The 26974-nt window shown below is 41.3% G+C and overlaps 1 protein-coding gene and 1 pseudogene across 2 annotated transcripts in view; one reads left to right on the forward strand and one right to left on the reverse strand.

Annotated features, from left to right (window-relative positions):
- The window catches only part of HSD17B3 (hydroxysteroid 17-beta dehydrogenase 3), a 68444-nt gene that overhangs the window by 22661 nt on the left and 18809 nt on the right, over nucleotides 1-26974 (reverse strand). The gene's annotated exons all lie outside the window — the stretch shown is intronic.
- Nucleotides 21688-22134, forward strand: LOC100414926 (ribosomal protein S12 pseudogene; annotated as a pseudogene).

The raw sequence follows: 26974 nt of genomic DNA on the forward strand, positions 1-26974 counted from the left end.
AAGGAAACATGTCTCCAAGGTAGGCCCCGCCCATTTCCCCGCCCACCCCCAGGCTCCCACCAACTTGACTCTGTTGTTGAGACTTCTCTTTTTCTCAACATTTACAGGCATATATAGGCACACATAGAACAAAGGTTTGTTTTGCGGGTTTTCTTTAATCCTATATAAATGACATTATAAGCAGTGTCCTGCAATATTCTTTTTAACTTAATGACGTATTTTATCTCTAAGTATCGTATCTATTTCCACAGCAGCCCATGAAGAACCATTTGATTCTTTTGTTCTGTCCTGTGGTATTCCAGAGTTCACCTCTGAACGAACACTCGTTGTTTTCAAGTTTTCCTATTACCATTATTGCTACAGTAAAAGCCCTTCTATATAGCTCTTTGTATATATGAGTAAATTAATTCCTACCGTAGACGGACAGAAGTGAAATTGTTGTGTCAAAGGGTGGGTGCTTTTTAAGTGTTAATGGTATTGCCAGGCTGGGCACCATCGCTCACACCTGTAATCCTAGCACTTCTCAAAGGTTGGGGCAGGGGAATCGCTTGAGCCCAGGAGTTCAAGACCAGCCTGGAAAACCTAGTGAGACCTCGTCGCTACAAAAAATAAAAAAATCAGCTGGGCCTCGTGGTGCACACCTGTAGTCCCAGCTACTCAGAAGGCTGAGGTGGGAGAAACGATTGAACCTGGGAGGCTGAGGCTGCAGTGAGCTGTGATTACACTACTGCACTCCGGCCTGGGTGGCAGAGTAAGACTGTCTCAAAATAAATAAATAATACTATTGCCAAATTGCCATCTCTTAAAACTATATTATCCAAAATACAATTAGAGCCATTTCTCCACACTGTCAGCGATATTTGACATGAGCAACCTTTCCCAACTTGATGCTTTTCCCAACCTGATGGTATCCTTTTCTCGATTTTGTTTGTTTGTATTTTAGAAACAGGGTCTCATGCTGTTGTCCAGGCAGGTGCAGTGAACTCCCAGGCTCAAGGAATTCTCCCCCGACTCAGCCTCCAGAGAAGCTGGGCCTACAGATGTGCGCCAGCATGCCTGGCTAATTCTTTATTTTTTGTAGGGATGAGGTCTCACTATGTTGGCCAGGCTGGTCTTGAACTCCCAGACTCAAGTAATCGTCCCACCTCAGTCTCCCAAAGTGCTGGGATTACAGGCGTGAGCCACCATGCCTGGTCCCTTTACTGTTTTAATTTGCATTTCTCCAATTATCAGTGGAGCTGAGCATCATTTGGTATGTTGTGTGAATTACCAGTACATACCCCTTTCCCATTCTTCTATGGAGTAACTTACTATTTTCTTATTGATTTGTAGAAGTTATATATCCCGGGTATTGATCATTTGCCTGCTATGTACAAGCATTTCCTACTTTGTTTCTGGTGCCCTTGTCATACATTTTATACCACTTGTAAGGTTATCAAATTTGTGAGTGTTTTCCTTGTTTTATATTTTCTTTATGATTTTCCTTAATTTCAAGGAGATAAATATGTTTTTCTGTATCCGGTTTTTTGTTAGTTTATTTTTGAAAATGGTATGAGGTTGAAATTCTTCCACAATATTTTTCTCAAATTGGGTGCCTAATCATCTCAACAACTTTCTCCACTTTGTCTGTCATTCCAAACTCAAATGTTAACTTAGTCATTTGCTAAATTCTTATGTGTGCCAGGGGCTGTTTCAGGTCTATCATTTCTGTTCCACTGACCTATTGATCAGTCTCCACGCCAGGGCCACTTCTGATTTAATCATAATCTTACATTAGCCTTTGATAGAGTTCTATATTTGCATATGTTGGCCTCATTATCTTAGCTGACACCTCTTATATGTTAAGGAAGCTCCTACCATTTATTATTCTCTGGCAAAGTGGCATTTCATCTTTTTTGTTTAGTCTTCCAAATAAATGACAAAATGGTCTAGACAAGTATTAAAGTAGGGATATTTAGGGGAAAATTTATATATTTGCAGGAATCTTATCCATAAGTATATTATAGTATCCATTTTTTTTCAAGTCTCATATAGAGTTTAGAAGTTTTGCATGTAAATCCCAGACTTTTCTTGTTAGGGGTGTGTTAATTAGGATAATATTAGTTGCTGTAACAAATAACTCTATAATTTCAGCAGTTTAACACAAAGGAAGTCTGCTTCTGTCTTATGTAGCAGACCCTATTTCAGTTTTGGGAACCCATTCAGGACCCAAGGCTGAGAAAGGGTTTGTCATCTTTACCACTAAGTCTCTGAGCTTACCCTGGGCTTTGCCATCCAGCTAGTGCCAGGATTTAGAGAGCCTGGAGAAGATATGTCCCTCTGTTAACCAACTTGATTAAGAACTGACCAGCATCCTTTCTGCTTGCTTTCATTTGTAGAACGAGTTGCATGGCCCCACACAGAAGTCAAGGAGCCTGGGAAGCACCCTGCTGGGAGCCACTCACCAGCTGCAACTCCACCCTATGGAAGAGAGAGTAGGGATCTGGGTGGACATTGAGTTGCTGCTGCCACCCGGATCTTATGTTTATTCACAGCCATGGTGACCTGAATTATTTTGGATAGAAGACACTTCAGGATTAAATACGTAGGTTCAATTCCTGTCTCCACCACTTATTCCTGTCAGCGCAAGTTAATTGTTCTGGGGGTGGTAGAAGAGAATACATTAAAAAGTGTGTGGCAGAAAACCTGCCACATAAGAAGCCCTTGGTCATGTTCCCTGTTTTCCTGTATAGTCTAATTTGTTATTAATTGGAATGGGAGCTCTTTATACAGCCACCTCGCTGAATTTGATTTATTCTGGTAGTCTGTTCATCACTGGTTGGCTTTTATCATAGATAATAGTATTCTCCACAAAGAATCCAGTGTTGCCCCTTTCTTTCCAATATTTGCATATTTTGGGCCTCATCCTCTTGGCTGACACCTCCTATACAATGTTAAGCGGTTGCAGTAACAGCAAACATACTTGCCTTGCTCCCCACTGCCCTGAGAACACTTACAATGTGTCTTAGTTTCCTGTCACTTCTGGTAGATGTCCTTTATCAGTTTAAGAACACGTACATCTGTTCTTTTTTTCCAAGTTACTTTTTTTAATAAACTGCTGGATTCAGTTTGCAAATATTTAAATTGGATCATACTTCTCTGATGCCACCCTTGTCCCATTTTGGCATTTGAGGCATGCTAATCTGCCTAGATAATGTGTAAAACATGTATGGGATCAACTTGTCCCAGGAGCTTCCCAGTTTGAAAACTGAAAGTCCCACATCTGAAATAACCTTTGCAAAAATTATAACTGAGAAAATTATGGCAGTGAAAGAGATCTGATCTAACCCACCCATTATCTTGCTTTTAAGCTTTCAAATTGTCCTTAATTATTCTTGGATTTGGGCCAAGCTAACTTGGGAGACATTTAGTTTATAATTTAAATTATAGTAACCCTTTCCCAAAACTCAACCACCTTGGTAAAGCTAATGAAAGTCCACCAGGCTAGGGAGAGGAGCCTGAATTCTGCTAAGGTGTAGACATAAAGGATTACCTGTCATTATATCAGAGGTCACAAGATAGGGTAACTTCCCCCAGTTACTCTTGCAGATAATATCATTATTATAGAAGCCAAGATTGGCCTTTTGAGATGTCTTTTCAGGTTTTTTGCATTTCTGATGACTGATGGTTCCACCTAAGCCCGCCAGTCACTCCTGTGGTCTCCCATTCAGCAGGCTCGGCATGAATTAAGCCCTTTCTCTATTGCAGTTCTGCTGTCTTAATAAATCAGTTCTATCTAAGCAGCAGGCAAAATGAACCCTTGTTCATTTGGTTACACATCCAAGGAACCCTCCAAGCAAAGGAAAATCAAACCAGTTAGTCATCCCAGAAATAGGAGGGGCTTTTTCTTATTTCTTGAAGATTTGGTAATATTGTAAAAATGTCTGGGCATTTTATTCAACTGGAGCTCTTCATAACTGCCTTTTTTCATTTATGACTACTAATCTTTTGGTGTTTTTCTACTTCTTAATATTTATATTTATATTCAGATTATATAAATGTGATCATTTATATTTTCACAGAAAATTATTTGTTTCATACAGATTTTCAATTTCTTGGTACAAAGATTTAAATGTTTTCTTTCTCTCTTTTTCTTCTCCCTCTTTTTTTGTAAATAAGTCTCCTCTTCTGCAGCTGGGCTCCTAAAATTGGTTCTTCGCTTTCTTTTTTCTTCTTCTTCTTCTTTTTTTCCTGAGACAGCATCTCACTCTGTCACCCAGGCTGGAGTGCAATAGCTAGATCAGAATTTACTGTCATCTTGAGCTCCCAGGTTCAAGCAATCCTCCCACCTCAGCCTCCTGAGTAGCTGTGATTACAGGTGTGTGCCACCATTCCTGGCTAATTTTATAAATTTTTGTATATATGAGGTCTCACTATATTGCCCAGACTAGTCTCAGACTCCTGGCTTCAAGGGATCGTCCTGCCTCCTCCTCAAAAAGTGCTGGGATTATAGGCATCAGCCTGGCCTCTTTTTTTTTTATTTATTTAAAATCTTTCAAAGCTCTGTCTCTTAAAGAACTTGTTTTGGTTGCTTGGTTTGGTTTAAACTGATCAATTCCGTTTCTTCCAATGTTTTCTAGATCACTTTTTGTTCACTGTCAATTTCCTCCTTGTGTCTCTTTTGGATTGTTTCGTTGTTCCTTTTCTAGAGTTTCTTGGGAGTTAAATGTATTTATAATCGTTCTTATTTTCCGATAGATGCATTTAAAGCCAAAAGTTTTCATCTGCATAGCACGTTGGCCACAATTCATGAGAGTACCCACTTTTATTTTTTCTGTAGTCTTAGAAGTACGCTGGAGAGTACTTTCTCAGTATAGGTGGGGATGGATGTCGATTTCTAACGTTATTTTTAAGTTTACTGCATGGTGGTCAATGAATGTAGTGGTATGTCTTTCACTGTTTGGAATCAGTCACAGTTTCCTCTGTAGCCTAGTGAGCAGACCGTTTTTATGAATGGCTCCTGTGTCTCTGTCCTTCAGGAATGTATATGCAATCTTTGTTGGTGACCCAGTTTTACAAATAGTTGTCTATTAAACTAAACTTGAGGTTTACCAAACGCCCTGCCAGATATTTGTTAAACCAGTATGACAGGTTATTCAAATTCCTTATGGCCTCAGTTATTTCTTATTCATGTAATAAGATGTTACATCACGAGTTTCAATAGAAGTGCTAAGATCCAACAGACATTAGATCACGAAAGGATTTCAGAGGAAGAACCTAGAAAAAACTGTGATATTGTAAGATAACAATGAATATACTTGATGTTTGTACTGTGCTCTTGGCACAAAGCTCATAATTCCCTTTTAATTTCCTAATCTCCTGATTGATAGGAATGATATTTGTTACGATGTTTGGTCTTGGTTCCCCGACCCTGAGACAAGTTTCTAAGATCCTTGGAACCTTCCGTGACGAGAGTGTGTTTTTGTTGTTGCTATTGTTGCTGTTCCTTACTGCTTTGTAAGAGCCTCTCATGTGTACAACATTGGCAGTCTCAACAGGAAGCAGATGGCCTATTAAGAAGCACCATTTAAATTTATTTCCATAGGTGTCTGTGGAACAGGTGGTGTTTGGCTGCGTGAGTTAGTTCTTTAGCGGTGATTGCATGCTTGTGAGATAACTGGTGGCTGAGGGCCCCTAGAGAGCTTCAGGATGGGGGCTGGTTGCCAGAGAAACCAACTGTGTGATTGCAGGGTTAGAACCTTCAGCCCCACCTGCTGACCTCCCTCTTTGTTCCGATGAGGGGAGAGGGGCTAGGGATGGAGTTAATCTCCAATGGTCAATGACTTAATCAATCATGCCTGTGTAACAAAACCTCCATCAAAACCCCTAAGCAACAGGGTTCAGGGAACTTCTAGGCCGCAGACCCACAGAGGCACTGGGAGGCAGTACCCGCAAAGAGGGCATGGAGGCTCCAGCCCTTCCCCACACCTGGCCCTATGCATCTCTGTGGTTCGGCCACTCCTGAGCTGTATCTTTGATAATAGACTGGTACCAGTAAGTAAGGTACCTTCCTGATCTCTGTGAGCCATCAGAGCAGAGTCTTGAACCTAAGGAGGGGATTGTGGGAATCCATGATTTACAGCCAGTCAGTGAGAAGTACAGGAGACCTGGGACTTTCGACTAGAATCCCAAGGGCATGAGGGCAGTCTAGTGGGACAGGGCCCATAAACTGTGTGGTCTGTGCTGACTCTGGGTAGTGTTAGAAATAAATTGAGTTGGAGGACATCTGGTTGTGTCAAGAGAGTTGGAGAATTGACCGGTGTGAAGAGAAAAAACCCGCACATTTAATGCCTGAAATGTGAGCAGAAATAGCACAAAAGAACAAGATGGAGCAGGGACCCGTCATAGAAGCCCGCTGACCACTGCCACCCCTACCAGCATGAAATAAAGGATCATCTTAATCCCTCCAAGAAAAATTCTGCGTCCCTAGCTAGCCCTGGGAAGCAAATGAGCAACATAATGAGCAAAAAGATAGTAACAGCTTAACATCATGGCCACAGAGGCCAGCTCAAGATGCTAGTTCCCCACAGAAACTAAAGACAGCATTTGAGGCTGGGCGCGGTGGCTCATGCCTGTAATCCCAGCACTTTGGGAGGCCAAGGCAGGTGGATCACAAGGTCAAGAGACCAAGACCATCCTGTCCTACATGGTGAAATCCTGTCTCTACTAAAAATACAAAAGTTAGCTGGGCGTGGTGGCGCACACCTGTAGTTCCAGCTACTCAGGAGGCTGAGGCAGGAGAATCGCTTGAACCTGGGAGGTGGAGGTTGCAGTGAGCCAAGATTGTGCCACTGCACTCTAGCCTGGTGACAGAGGGAGATTCCATCTAAAAAAAAAAAAAAAATGAATACATGTCTCTGAAGTTGTTTTTGAGAAACCTGGACTCCCCACCAAATGGAAAATACTGTTCACTGGTACACAGACCTCAGATAAGGGGCAGCTGAGAACTGAACATGGCTGCTGTTTTGTTCTAAACTTCTTCCTGAGGGCTGGAAAGAGTTATGCCCACAGACCAGACCTCAACATTTCTTTCTGGGGACCCCAAGTTTTTAGTCAAAGCTTTGTTTCCTTAACCAATTGAAACCGGAGAATTGCTGAATCCGCCTATGACTTACAAGCACGCACTTCAAGTTATCCCGCCTTTTTCAGTCAAACCAATGTGTAACGTCCATGTATTGATTTACAACTTTGCTTATAATGTCTGCTTTCCTGAAATCTACGCCGCCTTTAAAAACTGTTGCTGGTAAGCCATTAGAGAGGTCAGCTGTTAGGCAGAAGCTGCCTGATTCTCCCTGCTCGGCGCCCTGCAGATCATCACTCTCCTTTCCCTCAATGCAAAACCTCAGGGTGGATGTTGGCTTCCCTGTGTCAGGTGAGGCAGCTCAGGTTTTGTTCAGAAGGAGTAATATCTATGAACTAGAATTCTTGTGATTCTTGTGATTCTTGAGCCCTTCCCCAGTGGACCCCTCACTCATAAGACAGATAACAAGAGAAAGAGGGAGGGTGGGCACAGTGGTGCACATCTGTAGTCACGGCACTTTGAGGAGCCAAGGCAGGAGGATCACCTGAGACCAAGAGTTCAAGACTAGCCTGCAAAGCACAGTGGGACCCCATCTCTACAAAAAATATAAATAAATTATCTGGGCATGGTGGCACATGCCTGTGGTCCCAGCTATTCAGAAGACTGAGGTAGGAGAATCCCTTGAGTCCAGGAGTTCGAGGCTGCAGTGTGCTATGATTGCACCACTGTACTCCAGCCTGGGCAACAGAGCAAGACTCTGTCAAAAAAAAAAAAGGGTAAAGAGAATAGCAACTAAGAGGAATGTGTGAAAGGATTTCTTAGGTTCTCTCTGCGGCCAAGCTGTGACTCTCATCCACCTCGGGTCGGGTGTAGAGGGAGCGTTGCCCACCTCTCACCTCGTGAGAAAGGAGAGGGCTTTCAGTAGTCCCTTCCTGTCTTGTTTCAGGTTTTATGTTCACTGTGCATTCTGGTTTTTATTCCCCTCTCCTTTTTTGCCTAAATTAGTTCAGACAGGATAGGTAATGCTGTGGCAACAAGTTAGCACAGAAACCTCAGCAGTTTAACGCAACAAAAGTTTGTTTCTTACTCGTTATGCTCAAACTGTAGACTGATCTTTGACCCAGAGCCCCAAAAAACCTAGTGAGCAGGAGATTGTTGCTCCTCAGCTGCTCTGACGATGGAGCTTTCTGCTGCCAAGGGCTAGACCTGCTGCCAAGACTCAATTTAGGCCACAAAAATATGAGTGTTTATTCACCATCTTGGCTCACTGCAACCTTGGCCTCCCAGGTTCAAGGGATTCTCCTGCCTCAGCCTCCCGAGTAGCTGGGACCACAGATATGTGCCACCATGCCTGGCTAATTTTTGTATTTTTAGTGAGACAGGGTTTCACCGTGTTGCCAGACTGGTCTCAAACTCCTGACCTCAGGTGATCCACCCACTTCAGCCTCACAAAGTGCTGGGATTACAGGTATGAGCCACTGCACTTGGCCCAAAACTTCTATCTCAAAGCACAGAGACCTTGGAGGAAGCAAGGTTGGAGACAGAGTGCTGGGTAGCAGGCCCAAGAAGTCTGGTGCAGGATGGGGGGCACTCACCAGGCCAAGGTCCTGCAGAGCAATGAGCGGCACCTCCATGGGGAGAACCCACAAAAGGGCCCCACAGGGAAAGAGTCAGTGTCAGTTGCCAGACCCAGAGAGGGAGACACACAGACCTGCCTGATGCCCCTTCTTTGTCCTCCCTCCCATGCTGTCCCATCCCCCTACTCCTCAGACTCGGGTAGGTTCAGACATCTCAATTAGCAACAACGGAATGGAGAAATGCTAGGCCAGGAAAGAGAAAACCCCACAGAACTGTCTTCTGATGGCATGGTGTCCAAAGCAGGTCCCAGCTGAGGGGAGGGGAGATGTAACTTCCATCACGGGTTCAGCATTTGGACCACTGCAGGTGACTGGTTCTGTAAGTCCGGAAGTGAAACCATGTTTGCATCTGAAAGTGACCAAAGGGCTTTGTTTCACCTAGGAAGGGTGGGTGAGACAACAGGAGTGGAGGCAGAGAAAGAAACACCACTATGAGGTTTCAGGAGACACCTGAAAACAGAATGGTTGTAAACAACCCCGGAGACATGCTAATTTCTCACAGTGGTTGTAAACATGTCAACTGCTTTTTTTTTTTTTTTTAAGACAAAGTCTTGCTCTGTTACCCAGGCTGGAGTGCAGTGGCGCAATCTTGGCTCACTGCAACCTCTGCCTCCCAGGATCAAGCAATTCTCTGCTTCAGCCTCCAGAGTTGCTGGGATTACAGGCACCCACCACCATGCCCAAGTAATTTTTGTATTTTTAGTAGAGTTGGGGTTTCACCACATTGGCCAGGCTGGTCTTGAACCCCTGACCTCATGATCCACCCGCCTCGGCCTCCCAAAGTGCTGGGATTAGAGGTGTGAGCCACCTCGCCCAGTCAATTGCTTTTATTTTAATCTCTTTATACTTTCAACAATTTGAAGTTATATTGTCAGGAATAGAATATGCCCAATATTAATGATCTGAAATTTATCAATATAAATATTTTTCTTTGATTAGGTTGATGCAAAAGCATTCACAGTTTTTGCCATCAAAATAATGGCAAAACGGTGATTACTTTTTCACCAAGCTAGTATTATTTCTTGTTTTGGATTATGTTTTTTCTGATACTAATATTGCTTCCTTTCTTTCTGTTTCCATTTTCCTAGTTTTTTTTTATTCCTTTATTCCTTTTGTCTTCACTTTTCCATGATAATGTTTTTCCATTGTTTTATTTTCAACCTCTCCGTAATCAAGATTGGATTTTTAAGCCCCATCTGAGTATTTGCCGTTCATCAGTAAGTGTAACCATCATATTTACTGAGGTCACAGATTTGTTACGCTAGCTTCTGCTGTCTTGAGTTTCCCTTCACTGTGCTTTCTTGGCCATTTGTCTCTCTTTTATGACTAGTAAGCAGGATAGGATGGGCAATACTGTAGTTACAAAGTAGCGTCAAGTCTCAGGGCTTCACACAAGAGGCTTCACTCCTCCTCATGCAGTGTCTTCTGCAGGTAATGCAGCAGTCCAGGGCACCCCTCCCTGCAGTGGCACAGGGATCTAGATGTTTCCCCAGGGCTGCAACCAGGATGAGGCAAATAAAGCACTCAGGGCGCACAGTGTAAGCAGCTGCTCTTTCTAAGGCTCAGGGTCACCTCTCAAGTCTCACCTTCATCCTGGCCCTGCTTTCCCATCTCGTGGCTGCACTCTTCAACACAAAGCTTACACTGGTTTGCCTCATATTGGGCAACTGAGCACCAAATTTGATTACGGTGTGGCAAAGACAAACTCATGTCTGTGATTTAAAAATAAGTCACAAGAACAAATATAGCCACTTTCTGTGGTGGAGGTATTGGGAGGATATTGCTCAAAGGATACAAAATTTCTTTTTGGTATCCTTTGATGGGAAGTAAGATGGGAAAAAGCTCAGGAGATCTGTTGTACAGCGTGTATATATGTTGTATTAACTGTAGATGTATGACAGTTAATAACAACGCTGTACATCTATAGCTAATAACAATGTCTCATATTCTTTAAAATTGATGAGAATAGATTTTAAGTGATCTTAGCACAAAAACAATAAATATGTAAGGTAATTTATATGTTCATTAGCTTGACTGAGTCATTTTACAATATATATATATATATATTTAAATGTCATTTTGTACCCAGTAAATATATATGACTTTTATTTGCCAATTAAAAATTAATTAACTTAAATAAGTAAAAGAACAGCCATTTTGGCTGGGCGCAGTGGCTCACGCCTGTAATCCCAGCACTTTGGGAGGCTGAGGTGGGCGGATAACAGGTCAAGAGATCAAGACCATCCCGGCCAACGTGGTAAAACCCCATCTCTACTAAAAATACAAAAATTAGCCTGGTGTGGTGGCACATCTCTGTGGTCCCAGCCACTCAGGAGGCTGAGGTGGAAGAATCACTTGAACCCAGGAGGTGGAGGTTGCAGTGAGCTGAGATTGCACCACTGCGCTCCAGCCTGGCAACAGAGCAAGACTCCGTCTCAAAAAAAAAAAAAAAGAATAGGCTTTTTTTTGCAAGCTGCATATAAAAAGACTAGTTCTACCTATAGATTACTAAAACATTGACATAAAAATGCACACAAAACAATAAACATTTTGTAAAAATACATACAAACAGAAAGATGCACATCAGACGTATTAGGAAGTTTGCATATGGCAAGACAGGGAATAGCAACGGGGAGCTAGGAATGAAAAAATATAAAATGAGAGAGGGACTTTGTACAAATCAATGGTAATAACGCAATCCTCTATGTCTTTGACAAATAAGAAGAAGAGAGAGGAAGAAAGAGAAAGTGGGATAAAGGATCAGAAAGGGAGGAAAACAGGAAAACTTAGAGTATGCCTACCAGGGTAGACCTGTTTTATTGTTGTTGGCTTTGTTCGTTTATTTTTGTATTTTTAGTGGAGACGAGGTTTCGCCATGTTGGTCAGGCTGGTCTCAAACTCCTAGCCTCAAGTGATCCACCCGCCGCAGTCTCCCAGAGTGCTGGGATTACAGGCGTGAGCCACCGCACCCAGCCCCCACACTGCTTCTGGCCTCCATGGCAGACCTATATTTTGATGAAAGTAGTATATACGTCATTTGCTATTTATTAAGTAAATTATACCAATTCCAACTTTTACAATAGCCATGCTACAAAATTTAAATTTCTTGTCTATAAAAGCTTATTTTACAGCTGCCTTTATTTACCTAGTTTATATTTTAGCTAAGGCTACCCTTAGCTTTATCAATAAGACCAGAATCACATACATTCTGACAAAAGAATTTTATATTTTTATGTTAAATTGTTAAATAAAACTTTATTCCAAACTTCAAAAAAGCAAGCTGATGACTGCTTGGGTTTTTAAAAATTAGTATCACCTTAGAATATTTTTTAATAAGTCGCCTTGATCTTACCTGACACCCTTAGGCAGGTAACTTTGCTGTTACCAAATCTTCGTTTAAGAATTCTCAGCAAACTGACACAAGAACAGAAGATGAAATACCGCATGTTCTCACTCATAGGCGGGTATTGAACAATGAGAACACATGGACACAGGGAGGGGAGCACTACACACTGGGGTCTACTGGGGAGAATAGGGGAGGGATAGTGGTGGGGGGGAGTTGGGGAGAGATAGCATGGGGAGAAATGCCAGATATAGTAGGTGAAGGGGAGGAAGGCAGCAAATCACACTGCCATGTGTGTACCTATGCAACTATCTTGCATGTTCTTCACATGTACCCCACAACCTAAAATGCAATTTAAAAAAAGAAGAATTCTCAGCCAGTGAAGGTGCAGACAGCTCACAGCCAGTGAAGTTGGAAACAGAGGGGTTGTTGGGACATTATAGCTTGAAAGAGAAGTTGACTTCCAGGTGACACAAACAATAGCCTTTAGAAAGTCAGCCCACTGGGTATCTAACGCGGCAATGTTATTTTGCATTCCTTTTTAGACTAACTACAGAATCCTTACTGCTTAAATGCTGTTCACTCATATCACTCAGATCTTTTGTCTTCTTGCTTAGATCCTTCATTACTAAGTCAATATAAAATTTTAACAAGTGCTAACATATGTCTTTGAGAATTGTGCTCTTACGACACTGACTGTAAAATGTTGTTTGATCCTTTGAGTTATTTGGCTAAATGGCCACAACAGTTATGCTATAATCCTAATGTCTACAAGATTTCAGAAATAATGTAATAAACATACTACCATGCTCTACTAAAAACAAAGAATATCAAAAGAAGTTTTTAAAATCTGGTTTTATGATATTTTAAATAACAAGCCTAAAAGAGAAAGTTAAAGTGAAAAGAGAGACATATATATAGAGAGAGAGACTTATTCATATCAAGTAAAATAGGCATTAAAGCAGATAAGTATCACTAGAAATAAAAGCAAGTTAAAAGTCTAAATTTACCAGGAAGTTATAGCAATTGTAATCCTGGATTACTTAATAAAATAGCTTTACATAAAACTACAAAGGGAATTGAAAAATGCACCATCAGAGTGGGAGATTTCATTTTGCCTTTTTAATAATTGTTGGATGAAACACACAAACATTTGGCAGGGATGCAAATTATGTATACCACATAAATAATGCATCTGATCTAAGCGCCATGTCTAAACACAGAACAGGGCAGAAGATGTTCCTTTGAAATTTGGCTCTTTGAAAACAGTGATAATACTGACAGCTCTCCAGCAGAATTGATCAAGGAAAAGAAGAGAGCACACGAATAAGCGGCACACAATATGAGGAACTTTAAATGAGCATAATTAGAGATACAGCCAAGATTTAAAATATAGAAAAAGGGTTAAGAGAGGAGAGTGAGCACACACAGTTAATTTTTCTACCTTTTAAACCACAGGAAATGTGTGTGTGTGTGTGTGTGTGTGTGTGTGTGTGTGTCTACATACATATTTTCTCCTTTTAGGTTTTTTTCTAGGAAAACATAAATCCATGGGGAAGGTGACAACGAGAGACAAGAGCAATCTCAAATTGTTTGTTTTTGGATACAGGGTCTCACTCTGTTGCCCAGGCTGTAGTGCAGCGGTGTGATCTAAGCTCACTGCAGCCTCGACCTCCCGAGCTCAAGTGATCCTCCCACCTTAGCCTCCTGAGTAACTAAAACCACAGGCATGCACCACCATGCCTGGCTAATTTTTTTTTTTTTGGTAGAGGTAGGGGTCTTGCTATGTTGCCCAGGCTGGTCTCAAACTCCTGGCCTCAAGCTACCCTCCCTCCTCGGCCTCCCAAAGTGCTGACATTACAGGCATGAACTACCATGCCTGGCCCCAGCCTACAAAAATTTTGTTGCTAAAAAATGGACAGGCAAGATCTCAAATCCTAAACCAACAATAGACTAAGCTGAGAACTGACAAAATGTATACAGGTAAAATCCTCAGAAGTCTCAGGCACTGCCGGTACTGAACCTGGGAGAGAGAAGCTAGACTCAGGAGGCTTGTGTCAGAGTGAGAAGTCACCAACCCCGATGGCCTTCTCCACTCCAGGAAGGGAGGACAGGGCCCTCTCTGAGAGTGAGGAGATAAAGCAGTGGGTACTCAATGTGCTGATTCCAGAACAGCATGTGGCCTTCACTCTACAGGCAGGAGGTTACATGGTTTTTCTCTGGGGAATCTGACCCACACCATGGAAAAGACTTTGAGACATTCACTTAGGACTCCTCTCACCCTATAGTACACCCTGATCACACTCACAGCTACAAGACTCACTCAACACAAGGGAAGTCCAGGCAGGTTCCTAACCTCACCCTAGTGAAACAGACAAGTGCTTATGAACAGCAGCTAACCTGAAAGACAGACTGCCAGACAAACACGGGAAAGAGCAACTTGGTTAAACAGTGCCAGGCAGGAGACAACCTTTCTTTTTTTTTTTTTCTTTTTTTTGATATGGAGTCTTGCTCTGTCGTCCAGGTTGGAGAGCAGTGGTGCAAACTTGCCTTACTGCACCCTCTGCCTTCCGGGTTCAAGCAATTCTCCTGCCTCAGCCTCCTGAGTAGCTGGGATTATAAATGCATGCCACCACACCCAGCTAATTTTTGTATTTTTAGTAGAGACAGGGTTTCACCATGTTGGCCAAGCTAGTCTCGAACTCCCGACCTCACAAGTGATCTGCCCGCCTCAGCCTTCCAAAGTGCTGGAATTACAGGCATGAGCCACTGTGCCCAGCCAATCATTTTTAAAAGAAGAAAAAAATACCGTCAGAGAAATTAGAGAAGCTATTACATCTATGAAAAGAGCAGGCTGTTCCACAAATGAATACTTAGAAATGTAAACAATTTTTAATTTCTTTAAAAATTTTAATTTTAAAAAATTGAAAAAGAAAATATCAAAAATGAAAACATTCATTTGAAAGGATAGAAGCTACAATTGATGAAATTCTTTTGCAGAAAAAAAAGCAAAGTCACAAAGAAATAGAAATTATGAGAAAAAAAAAGAAAGAGAAATAAAGGATGATTTCAGGATCTGCATAATAAGAGTTCCAGAAACAATATTTTCCAACATCTGAGTGACAGGAGTATCCAGCAATCCAGCAAGAAGAGAAAAGCAAAGAAGATGAATGGGAACATCCTGGCCACCTGCTCTGTGGGGCAACCCTTGCTGTGCCCCCACTGCCTCCCTCTCCATATGTCTGCTCATTTTCTTTTCTTTCTTTCATTTTTTTTGAGATGGAGTCTCACTCCATCACCCAGGCTCAGTGCAAAGGCGCGATCTCAGCTCACTGCAACCTTTTCCTCCTGGGTTTAAGCAATGTCTCACCCTCAACCTCCCAAGTAGCTGGGACTACAGGTGCATGCCACCACGCCCAACTAATTTTTGTATTTTTAGTAGTGACAGGGTTTTGCCATGTTGGCCAGGCTGGTCTCGAACTCCTGGCCTCATGTGATCCACCTGCCCCCTTGGCTCATTTTCTGAAATGGTTGTTGAGCCTTCCCAGTGGTTTTCTGAACTCGATGATGACTTTACAATCAACTCATTTCTTCTTAAGTTTTGGAAACATAGTAAAAGAATATTACAAAAAAAAATTTATGCCAACCAATTTAAAAACTCAGGTGGAAGGGATATACTTCTATATAAATATAAATTACCAAAATCGGTGCAAGAAAAAAATTAACCCAAGTAGTTCCACCACCATTAAAAATTAACAATAATAATAAGATGAGAATGATAAGTGATCCCACAAAGAAAACTGCAGCCACAGATAGTCTTACAGATAGATTCTATCAAACACTTAACAAAAACAATCATTCCAAAATTATACAATGCTTTTCAAAGAATAAAAAGAGGTAAAATTCCTCTATTCAGTTTATGAGGCTCGTGAAAATTTGACACAAAAACTTTGAAAAGCTGGGCGTGGTGGCTCATGCCTGTAATCCCAGCTACTCAGGCGGCTGAAGCAGGAGAATCGCTTGAACCCAGGAAGCAGAGGTTGCAGTGAGCAAAGATCATGTCACTGCACTCAAGCCTGGGTAACAGAGTGAGACTTAGCTCAAAAAAAAAAGAAAAACAAAACCAGATTATGGAATACATATGACTCAATTTACATTAAGTGTAAAACAAGCAATAAAACCGACATATTATTTAGGCATACCTGCATATGTAATAGAACCACTTTGTTAAAAAGCAAGGAAATTATTAAAATAAGTGTTTGACATTTGTGGGAGTGAGGGAGGGTAAACATAAATATGGCATACAGGCAGCTTCAAGGACATTAGTGATGTTCTATTTCTTAAGCTGAGTGATAAAAGACACAGAAGTGATTTTATCATTTTTGTAACCGTATCTATGCATTACATACACTCCTGGCTGATCTATCCTACACACACACACACACACACACACACACACACACACACGGTGGGGGCGGTGCTATAACATACTACGATGTACTTAGGATATTCAAAGCTTGGATCAGAAATTGCAGGGTTGAAGTCAAGTAGCACAAGAACAAAGGAATGAATCTAGAGGAACATAAAAATAATTAAAAGCTGCTGTTTTCATTTAAGACCACATGAAAGAAAATATGCTGCGAGTACAGACGGAGGAATTTAGACGAGACATTAGGAAGAAGAATTTCCTTACTGGCCTAAAACACTGCCATATATTGCAATGTAAGCATATGCTGTTATTCAAAAATAGGGCAAGACAGTTATTTTTCTTGGGTTGATCTGAGACAGAACTAGCCAAGTGATTTTAATCCAAGAGCCAACTCTGTGCCATTACCTGAAGCTATTGGGAGCACTAGCTTCAGAAGAATTCTGACTGCCCTGTCTGCCACACTGAAGGTGGGCAGGCCTCCCAGACATTGCCTTCCCAAGTATTGGGAGATGGCACTAGAATGGCTCAGATGTGGAAGATGAAAGTCAGCTAAGCTTTCATCTTGTATTTTGCTTCTAGCATTCTCTGGGCAATAACAGCCAAGAATACATGCTTACACACATCAGAGTGACAAGAAGTAAAGTTAACAATACTTTATGCAAAATGAAAAAGATCTCTCAAATCCTCTTGGGGGGTTTAAGATTGCTATAATCAAACAGAAAACAATTGGTAGTGGTATCCAGTACTTAAATTCACATACGCATTGAGCCAGCAGTCTTATGGATAGGGAGGTAACCCGGGATGTAGGCTCGAATGTATGTTCAAAGAGGTGACCTACAGCATCATTTGCAAAATTAAAAATGAAAAGTCACCTAGTGTCCATCCCTAAAGGCTGATAAAAGAGACATGGTACATGCACGGGATGGGATATCCTGAAACCACTGAACAGAATCAAGCCCACCTGTATGCCTTTGCTGTGGTCAGAGCTCCATGCTGTATTATTAAATAAACAAGGCAAAGTTTAGAACAGGGTTTGTGGCTCTGTGAAGTAGAATCCCACGTGTGCTCGGTGGGCAAAAATTAAGCAGAGGTAGAAATTCTGATAGAGACCGCTGGTGGGACTAAAACTTGTTCTCTCCTTCTTCCTGGGTACAGAACTAAGTGACATTTCCCAGCCTTCCTTCCACTTGGATTGGCCACAGGACTGAGTTCTGTCCATGGGAAAGTCAGTAGACCCACACCGGAAAGCTCCGGGTGGACCATAATTTCTTCCCCTTCTTCCCTTCTCACAAGTCAGAACAGATATGTGTTATGCTGCAGCTTCAACCGTGAAGAAGAGAGAGAAAGCCCACATGATAGACGGAACTTGCTCAGGTCTACTTGCCAATAGGGAGAGCTCTCATTTTTCATGACGCCTCTAGACCTCGTGGGGTTTGTTGCTGTTGTTGTTGCTACAACTGCCAATCATCACACTATCAACATCTATATACCAACACGTAACCATAGATTTGTTTTTTACTTTTTCTGAAAGAATCTCAAGACATTTTAGCACTGGTTACCTTTACAGAGAGGGGTAAGGTAAAAGTAGGGTTGGGAAGAGGCCTTTATTTCTCTTTTTGTACGTTCCTGAACTGCTTGAATTTTCTAATTTTATACCTGCATTACTTTTATTTTTAACAGGAGATATTTAGGCAAAGAGATGGTAGCCTTTTGTCATTTTCTTCTTTACCCCTCTTTCAATTAAAAATATATGTATAGGCTGGGCGCAGTGGCTCAAGCCTGTAATCCCAGCACTTTGGGAGGCCGAGGCGGGTGGATCACTAGGTCAAGAGATCAAGACCATCCCGGTCAACATGGTGAAACCCTGTCTCTACTAAAAATACAAAAAATTAGCTGGGCATGGTGGCACGTGCCTGTAATCCCAGCTACTCGGGAGGCTGAGGCAGGAGAATTGCCTGAACCCAGGGGGCGGAGGTTGCAGTGAGCCGAGATCGCACCACTGCACTCCAGCCTGGGCAACAAAAGCAAGACTCCATTTCTCTCTCCTTCTCTCTCTCTCTCTCTCTCTTTCTATCTCTCTCTCTCTCTTTCCCTCCCTCTCTCTCTCTCTCTCTCTGTGTGTGTATATATATATATACACACATATATATAACTATATGTATAAATATATATTTATATATATATATACACACACATATATATAAATATATGTATAAATATATATTTATATATATGTATATATGCATATTATTACCCATCAGGGAAATACAAGTTAAAACCACCATGAGACATCACTACACAACTATCATTATGGCTAAAGTAAAAACTAGTGGCAACACCAGATTCTGATGAGGATGTAGAGAAATGGATCACTCATACATTGCTAGGGAATACAACAACTCTGGAAAAGAGTTTATAGTTTCCTAGAAAGCTAAACATGCAACTTCCACACAACCCAACAACTGCACTTCTGAGCCTTTGTCCCAGAAAAATAAAAACTATGTATGAATGTTAACAGAAGCTTTATTTGTATAGCCAAAAACTGGAAATAGCCTGGATGTCCCTCAGTAGATTAATGGTTAGATAAACCATGGTTCATCCATACCATGGAATGCTACTCAGTACGAAGAAGGAAAAAAACTATTGATATAACAGTGTTGGTGAATCTCCAGAAAATTATGCTAGGTGGGGGGAAAGGGAATCCAAAAAGTCTACATAGTGATCCCACTTATATGACATTCTTGAAGTGACAAAATTATAGCAATAGAGAACAGATTAGTGGTTCCCAGGGGTTAAAGAAGGGATGGGAATAGGAAGGAAGTGGGTGTGGTTACAAAAGGGCAGCACAGGGATCTTTGTAGTGATGGAATTGTTCTGTATCTTTACTATATCAATGCTTAGACCCTGATTGTAATATTGTACTATAGCTTTGCAAGATGTTACCTTTAGGAGAAATTGGGCAAAGAATATATGTTATCTCTCTATATTATTTCTTACAATTGTGTACGAGTCAACAATTATCTCAAAATGAAAAGTTCTATTTTGAGAGTGACATCAGCAAGATGACAAACTATGATATCTTAGTCCACACTCCCTGCAATTTAAGATTTATCCACCAATAAAATAGCTCTGGGAGAAGTCCTGATTACAAAAAAATAAGTTTTGGCAACTCAGTGGAGCACAAAAACTGAGGATGGACACATAGGAAAGCATGAAAAGCATTTTATCTGCATCACCCCATCTCCCAGCCTGGCACACCTTGGCTCCAAAAGGATCCCCTTGGCTGTGACTGTCCCCCATGGGAGAAAAGGAGAACAGGATGACTCCAGCAGCCTCAGCCACCACCAACATCTGCCTTTTTTACCCTTGAGGACTTCAACACAAAGAGGGGAGAGTAAAACTGTCAAGTTTTTGTATGTAATTAAATTGTTATTGATTTAAAGTAAACCATTATAACTATAAGATATTTTATGTAAGCCTCAAGCTAATCCCAATGAAGAAAAAGTAATAATAGATACAAAAAAAGATTAAAAAAATAATGAAAGCAAATCAATGCAAAAAATCATGAAATAAGCAAGGAAAACTACAAAAGAGGAAGAGAGACAAAACAACCACAAAACAGACAGAAAACCATTTACAAAACGACAATACTTAAGTCCTCACCTATTAACAATTATATTAAATGTAAACAAATTAAACTCTCCAGTCAAAAGGCATAGAATGGTTGAATGGACTTGAAAAACAAAATCTAGTGATATGGTGTCCACAAGAGAGTCACATGAGCTGGGCGTGGGGCATAGGGAAGTCAAAGCTGCAGTGAGCCATGATCATACCACTGCACTCCAACCTGGGTGGCAGAGTGAGATCTCGAGATAAAAAAGAAAGAGAGTGAGGAAGGAAGGAAGGAAGGGAGGAAGGGAGGGAGGGAGGAAGGAAGGGGAAGGAAGAGAGGGAGGGAGGAAGGGAGAAAGGAAGGAAGGAAGATAACAATGTCATTCACAATAGTGACAAAAAGAAGAAAATACTTAGGAATGAACTGGTAAAAGACTTGTACACTAAAAGTTATAAAACATTAATGAAAGAAGACACAGAGAAATGGAAAGAGGTCTGTATTCATGGATTGGAAGAATTAATATTGTTTAAATGTGCATACTATTGAAAATAACCTACAAATTCAATGCAATCCTTATAAAAAATCTCAATGGCACTTTTTACAGAAATAAAGGAAATCCAAAAACTCATTGGAACCACAAAAGATCACAAATAGCCAAAACAATTTTGAGCAAGAAGAACAAAGCTGGAAGCATCATACTTCTTAACTTCAAAATATATTATAAAGCTATGGTAATCAAAGCAGAATGTTTTACTAACATTAAAAGAAGACATTTAAACCAATGGAACAGAATAGAGAGCCTGAGTATAAATTCACACATCTATGGCTAACTGATTTTTAACAAAGCTGACAAGAACACACTATTAGGAAAAGATGGTCTTTTCAATAAATGGTGTTGGGAAAACTATATATCCACATGCAGAAAAATGAAAGTGGAACTTATTTCACACCATATACACAAATCTACCTCAAATGAATTGGAGACTTAAATGTAATGCCTAAAGACATAAAACTATTAGAGGAAGATGCAGGGGAGACACTTCTTGACTTTGGTCAGGGCAATGATTTTTTAGATATGACACTGAGAGCACAGGCAACAAAATGAAAAATAGACAATTGAAATTCCATCAAACTAAAAAGCATCCACACAGCAAATAATCAACAGAGTGAAAAGGTAACCTACAGAATAGATACAGTATTTGCAAACTATATATCTGATAAAGGATTGATATCAAAAATATATAAAGAACTAATAAAACTCAATAGCAAAACAAAACAATCTGATTTTAAAAAGGAGGAAGGACTTAAATAGACATTTTTCAAAAGTAAACATATAAATGCTCACTAGGCCTATCAAGGGTGTTCAATATCTGTAATTATCAAGGAAATGCAGATGAAAACCACAGTAACCTATCATTCACACTCGTTAGAATGGCTACTATAAAAAAGACAAAAGGTAAGTATCGGTGAGGATGCAAAGAAAAGGAAACCCTTGTACACTGATGGTGGTAATATAAATTGGTACAGCATTATGGAAAACTGTATGGAAGTTCCTTCAAATAATCAAAAATACGCTCTTTCCCTGCCACCGCCGTGTCATGCGGAGGTGGAGGCTTGGGTGCATTCAAGATTCAGCTTCACCTGTAACCCACCGCCATGGCCGAGGAAGGCATTGCTGCTGGAGGTGCAAAGCACGTTAATACTGCTTTACAAGAGGTGCTGAAGATCGCCCTCATCCACGATGGCCTAGCACATGGACTTCGCAAGGCTCCCAAAGACTTAGACAAGTGCCAAGCCCATCTTTGTGTGCAAGCATCCAACTGTGATGAGCCTATGTATGTCAAGTTGATGGAGGCCCTTTGCACTGAACACCAAATCAACCTAATTAAGGTTGAAGACAAGAAACTAGGGGAATGGGTTGGCCTCTATAAAACTGACAGAGAGGGGAAGCCCCATAAAGTGGTTGATTACAGTTGTGTAGTAGTTAAGGACTATGACAAGGAGCCTCACGCCAAGGATGTTATTGAAGAGTACTTCAAATGCAAGAAGTGAAGAAATCAATCTTTGGCCCACACAAAAACAATAAAAATAATAAGCAAAAATATAGCTACTTTATAATCCAGCTTCTGGCTATATATCCAAAGGAAATGAAATCAGTGTGTCTTCAAGGTATTTGTACTCCCCTGTTCATTGCAGCACTATTCGCAATAGCCCAGATATGGAAATAATCCCAATATCCATTAACAGATGAAGGAATAAGGAAAACGTGGCACACGCACACGAGTGCACATGCACACACACGCACACACGCACACACACAATGGAATATCATTCAGCCTTTAAAAAAAATGGAAATGCTGACATCTATGACAACATGGATAAACATGGAGGACATTATGCGAAGCGAAATAAGCCAGACACAGAAAGACAAATACTGCATGATCCCACTTTATGTGGAATCTAAACAGTCAAGCTTATGGAAACACAGAGTAGAATGGTGAGGCTAGGGGCTGAGGGGAGGGGTGAATAATGAGATGTTGGTCAAGGAGACAAAGTTTCAGTTACACCAGATGAATGAAATCTAGAGAACTAATAGACAACAATGTGAACATAGTTAACAAGTCTATATTGTATTCTTGAAATTTGCTAAGAAGAGTACATCTCGTTCTCTCACCCCTCCCAAAAAAGAACAAGAAAAAAAATCATGGTAACAATATGAAATAATAGATATGTTCATTAACTGGATTATGATGATTATTTCACAATATATACATATTTCAATATATTAAGAAGTCATACACTTTAAATATATATAATTTTTATTTGTCAATTATTCATCAATAAAGGTGTGAGGAAAGATTCCATTGTTTTTAAGTTAAAGGAGAATAAAATAAATACACAAAAATCAGATGGTGGTGCTCTTGAAACAGGCATAGGGATGTGTGTGGAGAGGGCGGGTGCTGCCTGGGGCTTTAGTGTGGCTACCCTGCTTGTGTCCAGCTGGGATGAGTTCTTTTCTAAGGCCAGAGCAATGACACATACTGCCTAAGGGAACCTGTCTACACCTGGGCAGAAATGGTGGGAAACATGCAAGGCAGGCCATCAATTTGATGTCTTTATTTGATGTAAGCCTATTTGGCTGCTCATAAGTATTGGGTTTTTCTCATAGCCTCCAGTAATTAGAGGTAAATGAGGGTGGCGGGTCTGCTCCCCACAAACCCAGCCCACAGATGGTGCCTTACAATGCAAGCAAGATGAACTCTACCACACATAAAAGATCAAGTGTATCAAAGAGTCAGGAACCTGTTCTTGAAAGCTCAGTGGGGTCCTAGCTCTCTGTCCCTTAGGCAGTCTACTAAATGTCTTGCATGAGGGCTCCTACCAGGTAGATAAAATATTCTAAGGGATGGATACAGTGAACCTTCTAGCTACATCAGGTGGCCAAAACCACTATGTGGCAGGGCATGGGACCAAGTCACAGTTCAAGGCCATGAATGCTACTCTGCTATACCCACAGATATTACACCTGTAAACGAAAAAGTGTCTGAGACAGGTCTCAATCCTTGCAGAAGTTTATTTTGCCAAGGTTCAACACATTCCTGTGGCACAGACTCAGGAAGTCCTGAGAACATGTACCCAAAATGGTTGGGCTACCATTTGGTCTTCTATGTTTTAGAGAGACATAAGACATCCATCAATACATGTAAGACATATGTTGCTTCAGTCCAGAAAGGCAGAACAACCCAAAGGGGTGGGTGTGGGGTGGGGGTACAGTTCCAGGTCATAGGTGGATTCAAAGATTCCTGATTGGTAATTGGTTGAAAGAGAAAGACCTGGAATCAAGAGAATGGAGTGTCTGGGTTAAGATAAGAGATTGTGGAGACCAAGGATTTTATTATGCAGATGAAGCCTCCAGGTAGCAGGTGTCAGATAGAATATATTGTAAATGTTTCTTGTCAGACTCTCAGTTAATTCTCTCCTGAATCAGGAAAATCCCCTGGAAAGAAAAGGGGATTCTCTACAGACCATAGATTTTCCCCACAAGAGAGAGCTTTGCAAGGCCATTTCAAAATGTGTCAAAGAAATATATTTTGGGGCAAAACACTTCGATTCTTTCAGAGCCTGCTACCTGTGACACTGGTGTCTTTTTGCCCAATGAGTCTGCTTTGTCAGTCTTCAGGTCTCTGTGTTGATATCAACGCTGCTCAGCTGTGCCTGAATTCCAAAGGGAGGAGGGCATAATGAGGCATGTCCAACCACCCATCCCCATCATGGCCTGAACTAGTTTTTCAGGTTAACTTAGGAATGCACTTGGCCAAGAGGAGGGGTCCATTCAATTGGTTGGGGGACTTAGAATTTTATTTTTGGTATATATACCTTTGTTCATATAAGGGTTGAAGTGCCCGTACATTTTTACACTTTTTTTTTGTCTGTTTTTTTCCCCTATTTGTGGAGAACAAGGTCTCGCTATATTGCCTAGACTGGTCTTGAACTCCTTGGGCTCAAGCTATCCTCCTGCCTCTGCCTCCCTAAGAGCTGGGATTACAGGTGTGAATCACCACGCCCAGCGCTTGTACAACATTTTGTAACCAATCCACTCATTTTGAATGACTTTTCCTCAGTATGAATAATTTCCTTAGGAAAATTACTTGTAATATCTGCCAGGCTAGCAAGCCCTCTAATGAAGGTCAAGTTAGCTGAGGCATAGATGTTGATGAACTCTGATTTGTCATTTTTAAAAATGAACTAGAAACTCAATTTATCCGGGGTCTGGCAGAAATAACACATTCAAACTGAGTAATTTGGAGACAGTTTAACAGGGAGAAACCACAAGGGACAGTGCAATACCACAGAGCTAGCAGCACTGAGCTGCTGTCACCGTGTCAGAGGTATTTGAGCCAGAGCAACTCCATCTTAAATAAGACCTGGGTAAAATGAGGCTGAGACCTAACTAGGCTGCATTCCAAGATGGTTTAAGGAATCCTGTGTTACAAGGTGAGACAAGAGATCAACATAAAATACAGGTCATAAAGACCTTGCTGATAAAACAGGTTGCAGTAACAAAGCTGGCTAAAACCCACCAAAACCAAGATGGTGACCAGAGTGACCTCTGGTCATCATCACTGCTACACTCCCACCAGCGCCATGACAGTTCACAGATGCCATGGCAACATCAGGAAGTTACCCTATATGGTCTAAAAAGGGGAGGCATGAATAATCCACCTCTTGCTTAGCATATCATCAAGAAATAAACATAAAAATGGGCACCCAGCAGCCCTCAGGACTGCTCTGTCAATGGAGCAGCCATTCCTTTGTTTCTGTACTTTCATAATAATCTTGCTTTCACTTTACGAATGCACCCTGAATTCTTTCTTGCAGGAGGCCCAAGAACACTTGCACAAGACCCAAGAACCCTCTCTTGGGGTCGGGATTGGGTCCCCTTGCCTGTAACATCTTTCTGGTGACCACAAAGGGACTCTAGTGTGGGAAACCCCTTCCCAGAGGCTAACTTTGGGTAAGTGGTGAGTCCAATAACATCTTTCTTATGAAACCTGAAGACTCAATACTAAAGAAGCCCCCAGACCCAAAGAAAATAGACTGCAGCCTGATCGGACGGCTTTGGGTAAGTGGGGTGCCTATACCCAGGCAAAGCATAGGATTGGGTTACAGGCCCAACTTAGGAGAGTTACAGTCTCTCCTAAGACAGACTGAGTTAGAGGCCCTTCTTAATAAAAAATTACAGACGTGAGCCACCACATCCAACTGAAGCCAAGTTTTACAAAACCTTGTGTGAAAAATAATTATTCTTGCTGTACTTTATACAAATAATCAGGCCAAGTATAATAAAGCAAATCGGTTTTACCATGATTTGTCTTTAGTAAAAATGGGAAAATGGAGCAAGAAATAGTATGTTTTGAGAACCATGGTACACTTGTTAGTAAATTCTAGTCTCATCAGCTGTTTTTAAGGTTGTTTCTGCAATTTAGACTAACCGTGTTTATTCCTGTGAACCAACCAGTAATATTTGACTGCTGCTCAGAAGAAATAAGAGGAAGGGGTAATGTCAAAATCTGAATCAGTATTCTAATTCTGGGCACACTGGAATCAGCTAGCAACCCCCTATCAGCTTGGTCCCAACGGTTTCCCCGTTCATGGAAAGCCTTCTAATTTAGTTTACTTGGGATAATTTTAATTTTGCTTTGCTGTTGTGGAATACATCATAATTGTACACTTTGTGTAGAAAGGCAAGACAAGCTCACTCAATGCTTTCCTAAACTGGCACTCGTTAATCTTCCAGATAGCGCCTTTGTTGTAACTCGGAGTTATGAATGACCCTTGCCATGCTGATGCTTTCTCACTGAGCTCCTCTCTACTCTGAGCACAAGAGCCCCCAATAGTTAGGCAGGAATATTGTGGCCCCTATTCAGCCTGAAGAAGTTACAGAAGGTGGATCTTCATCCCACTGCAACCCTTAAGATTAAGGGTTCTCTTATAAAAGGGAGCGGGGAAATGTCTGAGACTTTTGAACCAGAGCTATTCCATCATAAGTAGGAGCTGAGTAAAATGCAGCTGAGACCTACTGGGCTGCATTTCCAGATGGCTGACATTCTAAGTCACAAGATGAGATAAGAGGTCAACCCAAGATATAAGTCATAAAGACCTTGCTGGTAAAACAGGTTGGAGCCAGGCCCATGGTTCGCTCCTGCTAATCTCAGCATTTTGGGAGGCTGAGGCAGGCAGATAACCTGAAGTCAGGAGTTCTAGCCAGCGTGTCCAACATGGCAAAACCCTGTCTCTACTAAAAATACAAAAATTACCTAGGCATGGTAGTGGGTGCCTATAATCCCAGCTACTCAGGAGGCTGAGGGAGAAGAATCACTTTAACCCGGGA

This window comes from Callithrix jacchus, chromosome 1, assembly GCF_049354715.1.
Source record: "Callithrix jacchus isolate 240 chromosome 1, calJac240_pri, whole genome shotgun sequence".
NCBI lineage: Eukaryota > Metazoa > Chordata > Mammalia > Primates > Cebidae > Callithrix > Callithrix jacchus.